Source organism: Jaculus jaculus, chromosome 12, assembly GCF_020740685.1.
Source record: "Jaculus jaculus isolate mJacJac1 chromosome 12, mJacJac1.mat.Y.cur, whole genome shotgun sequence".
In the NCBI taxonomy this organism is placed as follows: Eukaryota; Metazoa; Chordata; class Mammalia; order Rodentia; family Dipodidae; genus Jaculus; species Jaculus jaculus.
The window spans coordinates 89716121-89730066 of record NC_059113.1 but is presented as its reverse complement, the minus strand read 5'-3'; the positions used below and the strand labels follow the sequence as shown (position 1 = coordinate 89730066).

The window sequence follows — 13946 nt, the reverse complement described above, 5'->3', positions numbered from 1 at the left end:
TAACTTACCTTTATCTGTGTTAACATTTTTGATGTTATTTTTTGTTTTGTTTTTCGAGGTAAGGTCTCATTCTAGACCAGGCTGACCTGGAATTCACTCTGTAGTCTCAGGGTGACCTCGAACTCGCAGTGATCCTCCTACCTGTGCCTCCCAAGTGCTGGGATTAAAGGCGTGTGCCACCACGCCCAGCCATTTTTGATTTTTTGATAACTTGCACAAGGATCCAAAGTTGGATTTCACTAGCATCATTATGGACATCTAATCCCTTCCAGGACTCTAACCCTGCATCACTGAACCTATATCAAACTAATTTATTAGTTCTACCAATGTTTTGATAGAGTTTTTAGGATTTTGTGGGTATAACGTTGTAACCTTAAACAGAGAAATTTGGGCTGGAGAGATGGCTTAGCAGTTAAGCGCTCGCCTGTGAAGCCTACGGACCCCGGTTGGAGGCTTGGTTCCCCAGGTCCCACGTTAGCCAGATGCACAAGGGGGCTCACGTGTCTGGAGTTCGTTTGCAGAGGCTGGAAGCCCTGGCGCGCCCATTCTCTCTCTCCCTCTATCTGTCTTTCTCTCTGTGTCTGTCACTCTCAAATAAAAAAATAAATAAATAAACAGAGAAATTTTAGTTTCCTTTCCATTTGGATGCAATAGAAATGGTATGAGTGGACATCCTTAAATTGTTTCTGATCCTAAAAGAAACACAATTTTGGACTGGAGAGATGGATTAGAAGTTAAAATGCTTTCCTACAAAGCTTAAGTATTCAGGCTCTATTCCCTAGAATCCACATCATCTAGATGCACAGGTGGCACATGAATCTAGAGTTCATTTGCAGTGGCTAGAGGCTCTGGCACCCCATTTTTTTTCTGTCTGCTTCTCTCTCTCTATTTCTCTCTCATAAATAAATAGATAAAATATTTTTTTTAATTTTTTATTTATTTATTTGAGAGCGACAGACACAGAGAGAAAGACAGATAGAGGGAGAGAGAGAGAATGGGCGCGCCAGGGCTTCCAGCCTCTGCAAACGAACTCCAGACGCGTGCGCCCCCTTGTGCATCTGGCTAACATGGGACCTGGGGAACCGAGCCTCGAACCGGGGTCCTTAGGCTTCACAGGCAAGCACTTAACCGCTAAGCCATCTCTTCAGCCCAAGACAAAATATTTTTGAAAAAGAAACACAAAGCTGATATTTCATCATTAAATTTCATATAAGCTTTGTCAAATATGGCCTTTATTTTGTAGTAATACATTCCTTATAGAATAACTATTTTTTAAGTTTTTTATTTTTTAATTTTTTATCATGAAAAAGGTAGGATTTTGTCTAAAGCTATTGAGATTATCATGTATTTTATTCTCTATTTTGTCAATATGTTTTATCATTTTAAGTAATTCTTGAATGTTGAAACATCCTTGCATCTCAGGGGAAACCTATTTGATCATAATAATGATGCTTATAATAAGCTCATGAATTTAGCTTAGGAATACTTTTTTGTTTACTTATTTACATGTGTGTGGGAGATGGGGCACACCAAGATATCTTGCTACTACAAATGAATGCTGGATGCATGCACAACATTTTGTATCTGGCCAACAGACCAGCAGGCTTTGTAAACAAGCACCTGTAACCACCAAGCCATCTCCCTAGCCACATAGCATTTTACTGATGATCATCAAAGCTACGTTCATTAGGAAGTTTTCTTATTGTCTCTGTTTGTCCATGCCATTGGCATTGGGATAATAAGCCTCTAAATGTTTCCCCTTCTTGAGTTTTTGGAAGAAATTTAAAAATTGATATTAATTCATCTTTAATTGTTTTGTGGGTCTGGAGAGGAGGTTTACTGGTTAAAGGAGCTTACTTGCAAAGCCTGAGAGCCTGGGTTCAGTTCTCCAGCACCCATGTAAAGCCAGATGCAAAAAGTGGTACATGCAGGGCTGGAGTGATGGCTTAGAGGCTAAGGCACCTGCCTGCAAAGCCAAAGGACACATGTTCAACTCTCCAGAGTCTACATAAGACAGATGCACAAAGGTGAGGCAAGCCAAGGTTACACAGGCCCACTAGGTGGCACAAGCTTCTGGGGTTCAATTTCAGTGGCTGGGCCCCTGGCAGGCCAATTCTCTCTCTCTCTCTCTCTCTCTCTCTCTCTCTCTCTCTCTCTCTCTCTCTCTCTCTCTCTTCTCTCCATTTCTCTGTGTGCCTCTCTCCTTTTCAAAATTAAAAAAAAAAGTGAGTGGTTCATGTATCTGAAGGGCTGGTGTCCTTGTATCTTTCTCTCTCTCTCTCTCAATCTCTCTCTCTCTCTCTTTCCTTTTAGGTAAATAAATAAAAATATTTTAAATGTTTTGTGAAAGTCACCAGTGAGTCCATCTGGTCCTAGATTTTCCTTTGTGAGAGACTAATTCACCCTTCTCAGCAGTCATGGGTCTACTCACATCTCTATCTCATGATTCAGCCTTGGTCAGTAAATTTCATGAATCTAGTAACAATGTATCTGAGCACATGAAAATGTGAGCTTATGATGTGTAAAGGATATATGAGGATGAAAGGGAGAACACCTGAAGCACGCTGCTTCCCCAGGAGGCCTGGCTTACCTCTCCGATCAGCCTAGATATGCACTGAGTGAACAGAAAAGAACTGTTGCCTTCACTTTCTCCATTCCCCTACTCTTCCTTTTGCAAGATACTCCGACCTCTACAGTTGACTGTAACACCTCCTTCCCTCCACTCACACTTAATGACATGAAACGTTAATATATTTCAACAGGCAACACATTCCCAATCCCCCACTCTGCTTCAATCTGACCTTCGAAGAAAAAGATGGAAAAACATTCCACCCTGTAAACTGCCAGAGATCTGAAAAACAGACCTGAGGACCAAGGACTTTAGTATCATGCATGGGAAGAAGCAGGACTTTCCATCAATTAAAAAAAAAAATCTAGCCAGGCTTGATGGCACAGCCTTTAAGCCCAGCACTTGAGAGGCAGAGGTAGGAGGACCCAGTCAGTTTGAGGCCACCCTGAGACTACACGGTGAATTCCAGGACAGCCTGGGCTAAAGGACAAAAACCTACCTCAAAAAAAAAAAAGCCTCCCAAACCTTCATCATTATGTCCAATGAATACATACCAATAGCTAAAACTAAGCCCTAGAGGCTCAAACTACCAAAATAATTAAATTAAGTTAAATTAAAACATATCCTGAGAACCCGCCCCCTCGTTGAAAGATGATAGTTTTAACATATAAAGTTGAGCTGAAGAGATAACTTAGTTATTAAGGTATTTGCCTGCAAAGGCTAGGGACCCAGGTTCAATACCCTAGTACCCACATAAGTCAGATGCACAAGGCGGCACATACGTCTGGAGTTTATTTGCAGTGGCACCCTGGCATGCCCATTCTCATTCTCTCTCTCTCGTTCTTACATAAATAAAATTAAAATAACTTAAAAAGACATAAAGCTGATTCTATTTTCCTCAAACTCAGATTTTAATTAACCTGTCTCCTCTGCTAATTCCTGTCTTTTGTGTTTTTGCTTGCTTGTTTGTTTTGCTAGAAGTGTTGGGCAGCACTGTGGGCTATGAGCTTTCACTGCTCAGATGTATTTAGAATTCTTGACTTATGCTATAGAAAGGGATTTCAGGGCAAGTCAGAGTGAAGCAAGTTTATTGACCAGGAGAAAGAAATGACAGACTTGAAGGAAGTCGAATCTGGAGCTGGAAGAGGACACACGTCTAACTGCTCCCGCTGCAGCTGTAGAGGTGATTTGGGGCTTTGGAAGTTACATTGTTTAAATGATTCGATCTGGGACTGTGGTTAAGAAAGAAAAAAATAGTTGCTATGGTGGTTTGATTCAGGTGTCCCCCATAAACTTAGGTGTTCTGAATGCGAGGTTCCCAGCTGATGGAGATTTGGGAATTAACGACTCCTGGAGGCAGTGTATTGTTGGAGGTGGGCTTGTGGGTGTTATAGCCAGTTTCCCCTTGCCAGTGTTTGGCACACTCTCCTGTTGCTGTTGTCCACCTGATGTTGGCCCAGGGGGTGATGTCCACCCTCTGCTCATGCCATCGTTTTCCCCTGCCATCGTGGAGCTTCCCCTCAAGCCTGTAAGCCAAAATAAACCTCTTTTTCCCACAAGCTGCTCTTAGTTGGGTGATTTCTACCAGCAATACAAACCAGACTGCAACAGTTGCAAGCTCATTTTCTTTTTGAAAGACGATTTATTTAATAACTAAAATCATAAGGTAATTATAAAGGTACTGGACAGGCTTACTTAAGAAGAAAAGATGTGGTTAAGACTAAAAGCATGGGTCAAAAATTTTTAAGTCAAAATAATTTTGCTACACGTAGGTCACACAGAGGTTAAGACATAAATTTCGACCGTGAGCATGGTTTATTAAATGTCTTAGTAGTCTTGGTGGCATATTCAGGAAGGGAGTGTAGTTCCTGGCTATAGTTTCCAAATAGGGCAGTTTCCATTCAGCTTCATTAAGTTCTTCCCTCAGGAAACAATAAACTAGAGAAGACACAGATAGAAATATTTTTTAATTGCTTTTCTCATAGGCTATTTGATATATGTGTAATGTATATAGTAGGCGAGATGCCACTTTGTCTCCCTGGGAAAACTAGACCCCAGAGTCTGGCCCAGTCTCATCCACGTTGATTAGAAATAATTCCTCAGAACATCCCCCCTATTTTAACCCTATCGAGCAAATTTGGCTGGGCTGGCCCCTCCTCCTCAGAGACCAGCTGACAGAAAGCTGGAAAAAAAGCTATGCTATATGCAGCTCTATGGGACAGAGAACTCATCAGTGGAAATAAGCAACAGTGGACACTGCAAGCCTTAAGTTTGGCCAGTCAGGCCAAATGAGACAATGGGTACAATGATGGTATGTCTGTGATAGCAGAAACCAACTGTTCTCTAATGGGACTGGAGGCCTGCTCCATGGGAGGGAATATATGACTGGTACTGAAAATCTATTACATTAGAGGTCATGAGTCTTAGAGGGTATAACTTCTGCTGGTGTCTGGCTAAATGTCTGTATTGTGCTCACCAAAACTGCCCAGCAAGCACTTCTCTTAATGTCCACACCCATGTATTAATGCTACTCTCACTTTTAGTTAAAGAAGCTTCTCTTTTCAGATGGCAGTGACCACTAGAATGACTCAAAAAAGGCACTGTAGTGCTAAGAAGTAGTGACAGAGGAGTGTTCAGCACTGAAACATCTCTACCACACCCTCCAAGCATTGGAGTCTATTGCAGAAGTGGAAGAAAGGATGTAGGAGCCAAAGGAAGGTTAGGACTCCTTACAATGCACTCTTCCAGACACAAAATGGCCTGGATTTCTATAACCTCACAGTGCCTGACACTACCTACTCAAGACCCTCATAAAAGGAGAAGAAGATATCAAAATAAAAGAGAGACAAATTGAGGGAGATTATGATGGAGAGTGGAGTTGCAAAGGGGAAAGTGGGGGGCATTACTGTGGTTTATTGTCTATAGTTATAGAAGTTGCAAATAAAAATACACAAAAATAAAATATGGCATAAGAAGCACAAGAGCAAGAAAAAAATCCCTATTAAAAATAAGGTAAAAGGGCTAAAGAGGTGGCTTAGTGGCTAAGCACTTGCCTTTGAAGCTTAAGGACCCTGGTTTGAGGCTTAATTCCCCAGGACCCACGTTAGCCAGATGCACATGGGGGCATTTGCATCTGGAGTTCATTTGCAGTGGCTGGTGGCCCTGGCATGCCCATTTTCTCCCTCTCTCTCTCTCTTTCTCTCTGCCTCTTTCTCTCTGTCTGTAACTCTCAAATAAATAAATAAAAAATAAACAAAAAAATATTAAAAAGTAATAATAATTGGGCTTCTGTGAGAGAAGGAAAATACTTGGCAGCAGAAGCCAGTAAGTTTAAAAGGAGACATAAAGGGAAGAGAAAGGAAGGGAGGAGGATACTTAATAGGTTGATATTGTATATATGTAAGTACAATGATTGTAATGGGGAGGTAATATGATGGAGAATGGAATTTCAAAGGGGAAAATGTGGGGGTGGAGAGGGAGGGAATTACCATGGGATATTTTTTTATAATCATGGAAAATGTTAATAAAAATTTAAAAATTATTTTAAAAAAAGTAATAATAAGGCAAAAGACCTGATTAGACATTTCTGAAAGGAAGACAAATGGCCATCACAACATGCAAAACAGTGCAGGCCAAATGAGTTGTTCATCACCAGTCACTAAGAAAACACAAAGTCAAGTCACCATAATGAGATAATTGCCTCACATCTGTCAGGATGGCTACTATCAAAAAGATAAAAGGTGATGTGCATTGGTCAGGATGTAGAGGCAAAGGAATTTTTATACTAACAGTAGAAATTCAAGTTAGTATGGATATTACAGAAAATCATTTGCAAGTCCCTGAAAAAAATGTGAAAGAGATCTGCTGTGTGATCTATCAATCTCACCTAAGTATATATATTGAAAGAGAGTGAGAATATTATGTCAATGTGATGAGCAGTCCCATGTTTATTGTACAATTATTTACAATATTCATAATTTGTAGATAATATAAGGGTCTAAAATACACAAAGAAAAAAATACATGTATGTGTATCAGCAATACAATATTTTTCAGCCTTTAAAAAGTTTATCTTGTCATTGCAAATATGTGGTCAATGTGTGAAGTAGAATGAATAAGGCTCAAACTCATAATGTAGTTTAAAAACTTGAACACGTGGCACTAGCAGGTAGAATTGTCTCTACATGGTACTACAGGCGAAGGTGTGGGGAATAAGAAAATATTTTTCAAAGGATTCAAATTTTAAGTTAGGCAAAAGGAAAAAGAGTTCTAGATATGTTTTAGACAGCTTGTTGATTCTTTCTGAGAATAGTAACACATACTGTATACTTGAAAAGTGCTATGAATATAGATTTTAAATGTTCTCACTAGAAAAGAAATGATAAGGATATGTTAATAATCTTGATTCAATTATTTCACTCTACCTACACATAAATATATACACAAATATATAAATAAATAAAACTTTGGATAACTCAAAAGTAAATAAATGAAATTAAATAAACACTTCAACCCAAAGAGTGGAAAAATCTCCCAGTCATTGGCTGAAAGCTTTTCTGTAATTGGTAGATATCAATTTTTGATCAGTGGCATCATGTGCTTCTGGGACACAGGGTAGAACTGATCTATACCATTCTAGAAATAACCTCTGGGTACAGAAATATTGATACTGGAAGATAAGCACAGCATTATTGTGCCAAAGGATGTCCACTGTCATACTTACACACCAATGTCAAAAGCAAGGCAAGCCAATTCTCATTTTGTATTTGGCCCTACTTTGCTTTTTATTAAAAACCTGTTATCAGAAACATGAGTCAATCAATACTAATCAAATTCAGCATTCAAAGTTCACAGAAACAATGATTGATCCAAGGACCTCTCAGAAATATTCACTGGGATGTATTAAGAGTTAACCTCAATTAAATAAAATTACTTTGATAAGTGAAGCATTTTAGAATGTTTGTAATAGATAACAACTTCAAAATAAAACATTGGAGCCAGGCGTGGTGGTGCACGCCTTTAATCCTAGCACTCGGGAAGTAGAGGTAGAAGGATCGCCGAGAGTTCGAGGCCACCCTGAGACTACATAGTTAATTCCAGGCCAGCCTGAACCAGAGTAAGACCCTACCTCAAAAAACCAAAAAAATTAAAAAATTAAAAAATAAAAATAAAACATTGGCCTTGTCTGCTGGCTAATGCAGATAGAAATGGGTGGTTAGGCTATTACTGAAGAGCAAGTTTGGTTCAAGTATTTTCTTTTTCCTTTTGCAAATTTCGTCTCAGTCAACCAGATTTTATCATGTCTTTATAAGAACATTTCATCGATTCATCTGTGTCAAACTTCTACACATTGAGGGTCCGGGGAGGAGACAATTTCCATAACGGTGCCACACAAAATTATGACCTTAGGCAAAAAATATATGAGCACAGACGTTTACCTTGGTTCTCCTTCCATGAGCCATCAAGTCAGAATTCTCTGAGGCTGGAGGCTTGCAGTTTTCCTGTTGTAACTCGCTTAATAGGAAAGGAAGTGCATGGTATCAACTTCTCCCTGCAAGGCAGATGCCAGAGATAGATGAAACAGACAGGATGCAGTGACAGCCTGTGAGAGAGAGCGGGGGTGGTAAAGCAAGAGAGAGAGAGGAAGGAAATGGTCAAGACAAGGTGCAAGGACATTGTGGAACGTAGGATCAGTTAAAAAATTTAAAGATGGGGCTGGTGAGATGGCTCAGCAGTTAAGGTACTTGCCTATAAAGCCTAAGGACCCTGGTTTGATCGCCTAGTAGCCACATAAAACCAGATGCACAAACTGGCACATGCATCTGAAATTTGTTTGCAATGGCTAGAGACCCTGGTATGCCTATTCTCTGTCTATCTATCTATCTATCTATCTATCTATCTATCTATCTATCATCTATCTATCTACCTAGCTATCATCTATCTATTTATCTATCTACTATATATCCATCCATCTATCTGTCTTTCTGTCTGTCTCTCTTCTCTCTGTCTCCTTCTCCTTGCAAATAAATAAATAAAAACATTTTTAAAATAAAATATTTAAACATGTATATTATTCTGAAAGGTCAAAACAGCATATTATCATTGCAATAATGGAATTTTTAAAATGAAAAATGTTTCTATGGCCACTGTGGAAATTTGAATAGATGGCCCCCAATATATTCAGTGTTTTATTAGTTTGTAGCTTGCATCCGCAGCCACCTGGCTGGAGGTGGTGTCACTGGGTGGATCTTAGGGTGTGATGGTGGGTTCGAGATTTCAATCTAAAGATATGCAAAGTGTGCCTAGCTGGAATTCCTGAAGTGTGCTGTGCTGTGTGGCTTTTGGCTTTTGGGCTTGTGCTGCAGTTTCTGTTTGGTCCTGTGAAGGCAGGCCAGCTTCTTCTGGCATTATGGAACTTCACCTGGATCTGTAAGCTTCAATAAATATCCCTTCCTCCATCACTGTGCCTGGTCTGGAAGTTCATCTCAGAGAACCTGAAGCTGTCTACTACAGCCACTAAAGTACTTATCAACTTGTATTGGGTTATTTTTTATTATTTTATTTTATTTATTTATTTATTTTGGGTTTTTTTTTTTTTTTTGAGGTAGGGTCTCACTCAAGCCCAGACTGACCTGGAATTCACTATGTCATCTCAGGGTGGCCTCAAACTCATGGTGATCTTCCTACCTCTGCCTCCCGAAGTGCTAGGATTAAAGGCATGCACCACCATGCCCGGCTATTTTTTATTTTTTAATAAACTTTAATTTTAGTTCTTGCTTCACAAAAGTATGAAAATTAGTAGAGTAAATCTCCTCATACCCAGCCTTCTCTACTGTTAACAACTTCCACTGAGATGTTGATATTAACTACTTTTCAGGTTTTATTTAGTTTTTCCAATATCTTAACTACTGGGTATAATGTTCTTTTTCTCTGTCCATAGCAAGCATCCAGAATAACACATAACTCCTAGCCTAGTTGTCAAATGTTGTTCTTATGCAACTTTTTTGGTAACAACTTTGTATATGTTCTTTGATGTTGATGACCTTGGCAATTGCTGTGAGGTAGTGTTGTAGTCAGCTCCCCATTGCTGGGATGAACTTCCAAGCAAACACAGTTTACAGGAAGAAAGGGTTTATTTCAGCCTGACAGTTGAAGAGGAAGTTCCCTAATGGCATAAGAAGTTGGCCCCTTTCACAGGTCCTAGAAGAGAGACACAGCCAAACAGACAGCACCACATGCAAGCACAAAATCGGCAACAAAACAGCAGGAATCCAGGCAGAACTCAGACTGTTCTCTTATACCTTTGTTTTAGAAACCAGATCCACCCCCAAACACACCCTAGGGCGGGACCTCAGGACCCACCCCAGTGACAACTCTTTCAGCCAGGCAACTGGAGATACAAGTTTTAAAAAACACCTGAGTCTATTGGGGGACATACATTCAAACTACCACAGGTAGATATTTTGAGGTTGAGATAAACAATAAGACAAATAAGGCTGGATAAAGGGATAGGAATAAAGGAAGCTTCAGATATGATGGGTGAGCAAGTAATTTTTTTAATTTATACCCATTTATTCTTTTTTTATTAAGAACATACTTTGTACAGATATGTCATCTGTTGGTACCATCCTTTCCCCTCCTCCCTGCCCCCATTCCACAGTGGCCCTCTTCCCTAGGATTGCTGATATCCCCCATGAGGTTGTGGATTGTGGGAGCAGCAGTCAGCTTATGGATGGGTGAGGAGGCAATGCCTTTGGGCATGACAGCCCAACCTGTGGCTCTTACAATCTTTCCACCCCTCTCTTCCACAAAATTCCTTGGTGCATTGGGTTTTTTAATCATACAGTACAGGGAACAGCATGTCCCTTTTATAAAGAAGCTGGGCAATGACCATTCAGTTGCCTCTGACAACATTTGTAAGGTGACCAGTCTTCATGCTGGGAGTTTTCTGTTGTAAGTACATGAGCGGTATTCACCTTTGCAAAGTCTCTCTCTTCACCATCTTCTTCATATGCATCCAACCCTGCTGTGTTGAGTTTTTTCAATGTACATCTCTAAATTTTTTTAGCTGCCTACCCAATACTTGTATACCATATGGGAAATTATTTTTGGAAACTATTTCTCTAGATTTATAAGTATATTGAGTGAAGGTTGACATGGCAGAACACCAGGTGTAAAATATACTCATTCCAGGCACATTGGAAAGTGTGGTCCCCTTCAGCAATCACAGATTACTTGCAGAGTGGGGAGAGCATCCTGGATGTTCAAGGTGAGTAGGTAGATCATGACACATGCTGCTCCTCCGCTGGAGTTGGTTCCACCTTCCTTACATGCCTCTGGCTGTTCCTGAACACTATCCCCAACAAACTAAACGACTACATTACATTGATTCCTCTACTTCTTCAATTCTATTTAATTTATTAATGTTGACTTTGACAAATTGTGCAACGTGCATGCACCAAGATCCGGGACATACCCAGATGCAAATTAGAAGCAAAATCGCCTTTTTTTTTTTTTTTTTTTGTCTTTTTTGTTCTTCCTGGTAGGCAGGTAGCTAAGGACCGGCCCGCAGGAGCACCTTACCTGCCCAGGCAGGACTAGTGTCCACTTCTGATCCCGCCGCATCCAAGATGGCAGCAAGCAAAAACTCCTCACTGGCGCTTCCCGCTTCTCTCTTAGCTTAGCGTACCTGTGGGCTGACCCTTGTTAGTCAGCCTTTTGAGACCTCCAACCGAGTCTCTCCCTGACACATACCTAAGTCTGATGAAGAAGTTATGTCCATTTGGTTGCTTGGCCCATAGAAACAGGCCTGAAGCACATGTGTGACCCTCTCTTGGACCTTGGCCCTTCAGTAAGTGCTTGGCTCCTCTGACCCTCTGGCTTGACTCCTTATGTGGTGGGGGACGGGGGTCTTCTAGGTCTAGCCAGGACATGAAGAGAGGGGGAGAACTTCTTTTGTCTTAGGCTTTCCTGCTTGCCTTCTCTCTGTATCCTAACTCTCCCTAAAATGTCTCATGATTCATAATTTAGCCTTCCCTGAGTCTGTGTTTTTAATTCTTTAATAACATGGACAAGAACCCTAAGTATGGGTTGGCTTGCCTGAAGTCTCCTATATCAGTTTGAAGAACTAATCCCCCCTTGAGCTGGAGAGATGGCTCAGTGATTAAGGCATTTGCCTCCAAAGCCCAAGGAGCCAGGTTCAATTCCTCTGTACATGAAGCCAGATGCACAAGATGAGGCATGTGTCTGGAGTTTGTTTGCAGCAGCTAGGGACCATGGCATGCCCATTCTCTCTCTCTCTCTCTCTCTCTCTCTCTCTCTCTCTCTCTCTCTCTCTCTCTCTCTCCATATATATATATATATATATATATATATATATATATATATATATATGCCTTTCCCTTGCTTATAAATAAATAAATATTTTTAAATAAATAAGGGGCTGGTGATATGACTTACCGTTTAAGACACTTGCCTAAAAAGCCTAAGGTCCGATGCTCAATTTCCCAGTACCCATGGAAAGCCAGATGCACAAGGTGGCACAGACATCTGGAGTTTGTTTGCAGTAGCTAGAGGCTCTGGTATGCTCATTCTTTATCTGCCCCTCCCTCAAATAAATAAATAATAAACTATTTTAAAATAAAATAAAAAAATAATCCCCCTTGAGTCCAATCCCCATCCCCAGCACACAAGTAACAATGGGGTAGATATTGCAGAAGATGTTTTACACCTGTGTGGCTCTGTTTATGTACCTGTCCCACACAATACTGGAGTCAGAAGGGTTCAGAATGTTTGAGTTTAGTATTGCTAAATGGGGTCTTATGGGGGTTTACACTCTTTTTTTGTTGAGAAAGAAAATGAGTATCAGGACGTGCCTGTCGGAGGCTAGAGACTCAGCAGTTGAAGGTGCTTGCTTGCAAGGCCGGATCGCCAGGGTTCAATGCTATCATACTCACACAAAGAAGGATGCACAAAGCAAAGTGTGTGCATGGGCTTCGTTTGCAATGGCAGAAGTTCCTGGCATGCTCGTACTTGCCCTCTTCCTGTCCACCTCTTTCTCTCTACTTCTCTCTCACACACAAATACTAAGTAAATTAATTTAATTTAATTTAAAAGTGATGTGCATGTCAAAAGTGAAGACATCAAGAACACAGATAACCTCAAAGTAATTTGGGGTGTGTGATATTACATAACCATGTAGCCTAGCAAAAACGAGTTGGCGCATCTTAGTCTTAAATATTTCTAGAGAAAAGGCTGCTATGATAGCGCTGTAATGACGTGAGTCCTTTTAGCCAGGATATTCTCAAACACAACACTATTTCCAAACAGAACACCACGACAAGTTCAAAGGGGTGGGGTGAGGTCTATGTGGATTGCAACTTCGGAATCTGGAGCAGCCCTTCAGAATTAGCTGCTGCCCTTGACCTGTGGCTGCTTCCTTCATCTTCCAAGGGCCTTCCACTGGGCAGTCCCAACTGGATCTCCTCTTATAAAAACTCATCCAGAGGTGGCTGAGTGTGGTGGTGCACACCTTTAATCCCAGCACTCAGGAGGCAAAGGTCAGAGGATCTGCATGAGTTCGAAGCCATCCTGAGCCCTCACAATAAATTCCAGGTAAGCCAGGACTAGAAAGACACCCTATCTTGAACCTCGAACAACCCCCGCCCCCCAGGGCAAAAAACAAACAGAGAAAAGTAAATACCAGTGATAGTTTTAGCAAGTGACTGGTCCCATTCAGGAAGTTCCACGTTTCAGGAAGAGAAGGTGAAAAGACGTGTTGATGTAAACCCACAGCCGGCATTTATTAAGTTCTGCAAAAGACAGCAAACAGCCCTCTGTCTTAGGAGTTTACAGGAGTCTCAATCAGACAGACAGGTGAGACCCTGAGGTCCAGCGACACATGCAGAGTGAGAACCTGAAATGAAGCTGTGTATCTGATTCTGACTTCAGAGACAAAATGTAACCCAGAAAACCATCCCTGAAGGCCCAGGGAGGCATCCGAGTTTTGAAATAAAAATTTAGTTGCAACGTGGATCCTCTTTGCCAGAAAAACAATATAAGCATTCTTATCACCTCCATGGGCAGGAATTGATTTCCATGTGCCTCAGCCCCACATCTTCAGAGTGATTGCCTTGGGCAAGTTGGACCATCTCAAGGCCAGCTCCCACAGTGGGCCTCTCTCCTACACCCATCTCCCTCTTTTTTCTTTAAAAGCAACTTAATGAAGGCTGAAGAACAGCATAAAAAAATATTTATGAGCCGGGCATGGTGGCACATGCCTTTAATCCCAGTACTTGGGAGGCAGAGGTAGGTGGATTGCCATGAGTTCGAGGCTACATAGTGAGACTACATAGTGAGTTCCAGGTCAGCCTGGACTA

The 13946-nt window shown here is 41.0% G+C and overlaps 1 long non-coding RNA gene across 1 annotated transcript; it reads right to left on the bottom strand.

The window, feature by feature from the left end:
- Positions 1-4266: 4266 nt before the first annotated feature.
- Positions 4267-13379, bottom strand: LOC123453634. The gene is made up of 3 exons (XR_006632891.1): positions 13271-13379; positions 8007-8119; positions 4267-4507 (listed from the first exon to the last, which is right to left on the bottom strand). It is a non-coding gene; the product is annotated as an uncharacterized LOC123453634 (long non-coding RNA).
- Between the last annotated feature and the right edge of the window lie 567 nt (positions 13380-13946).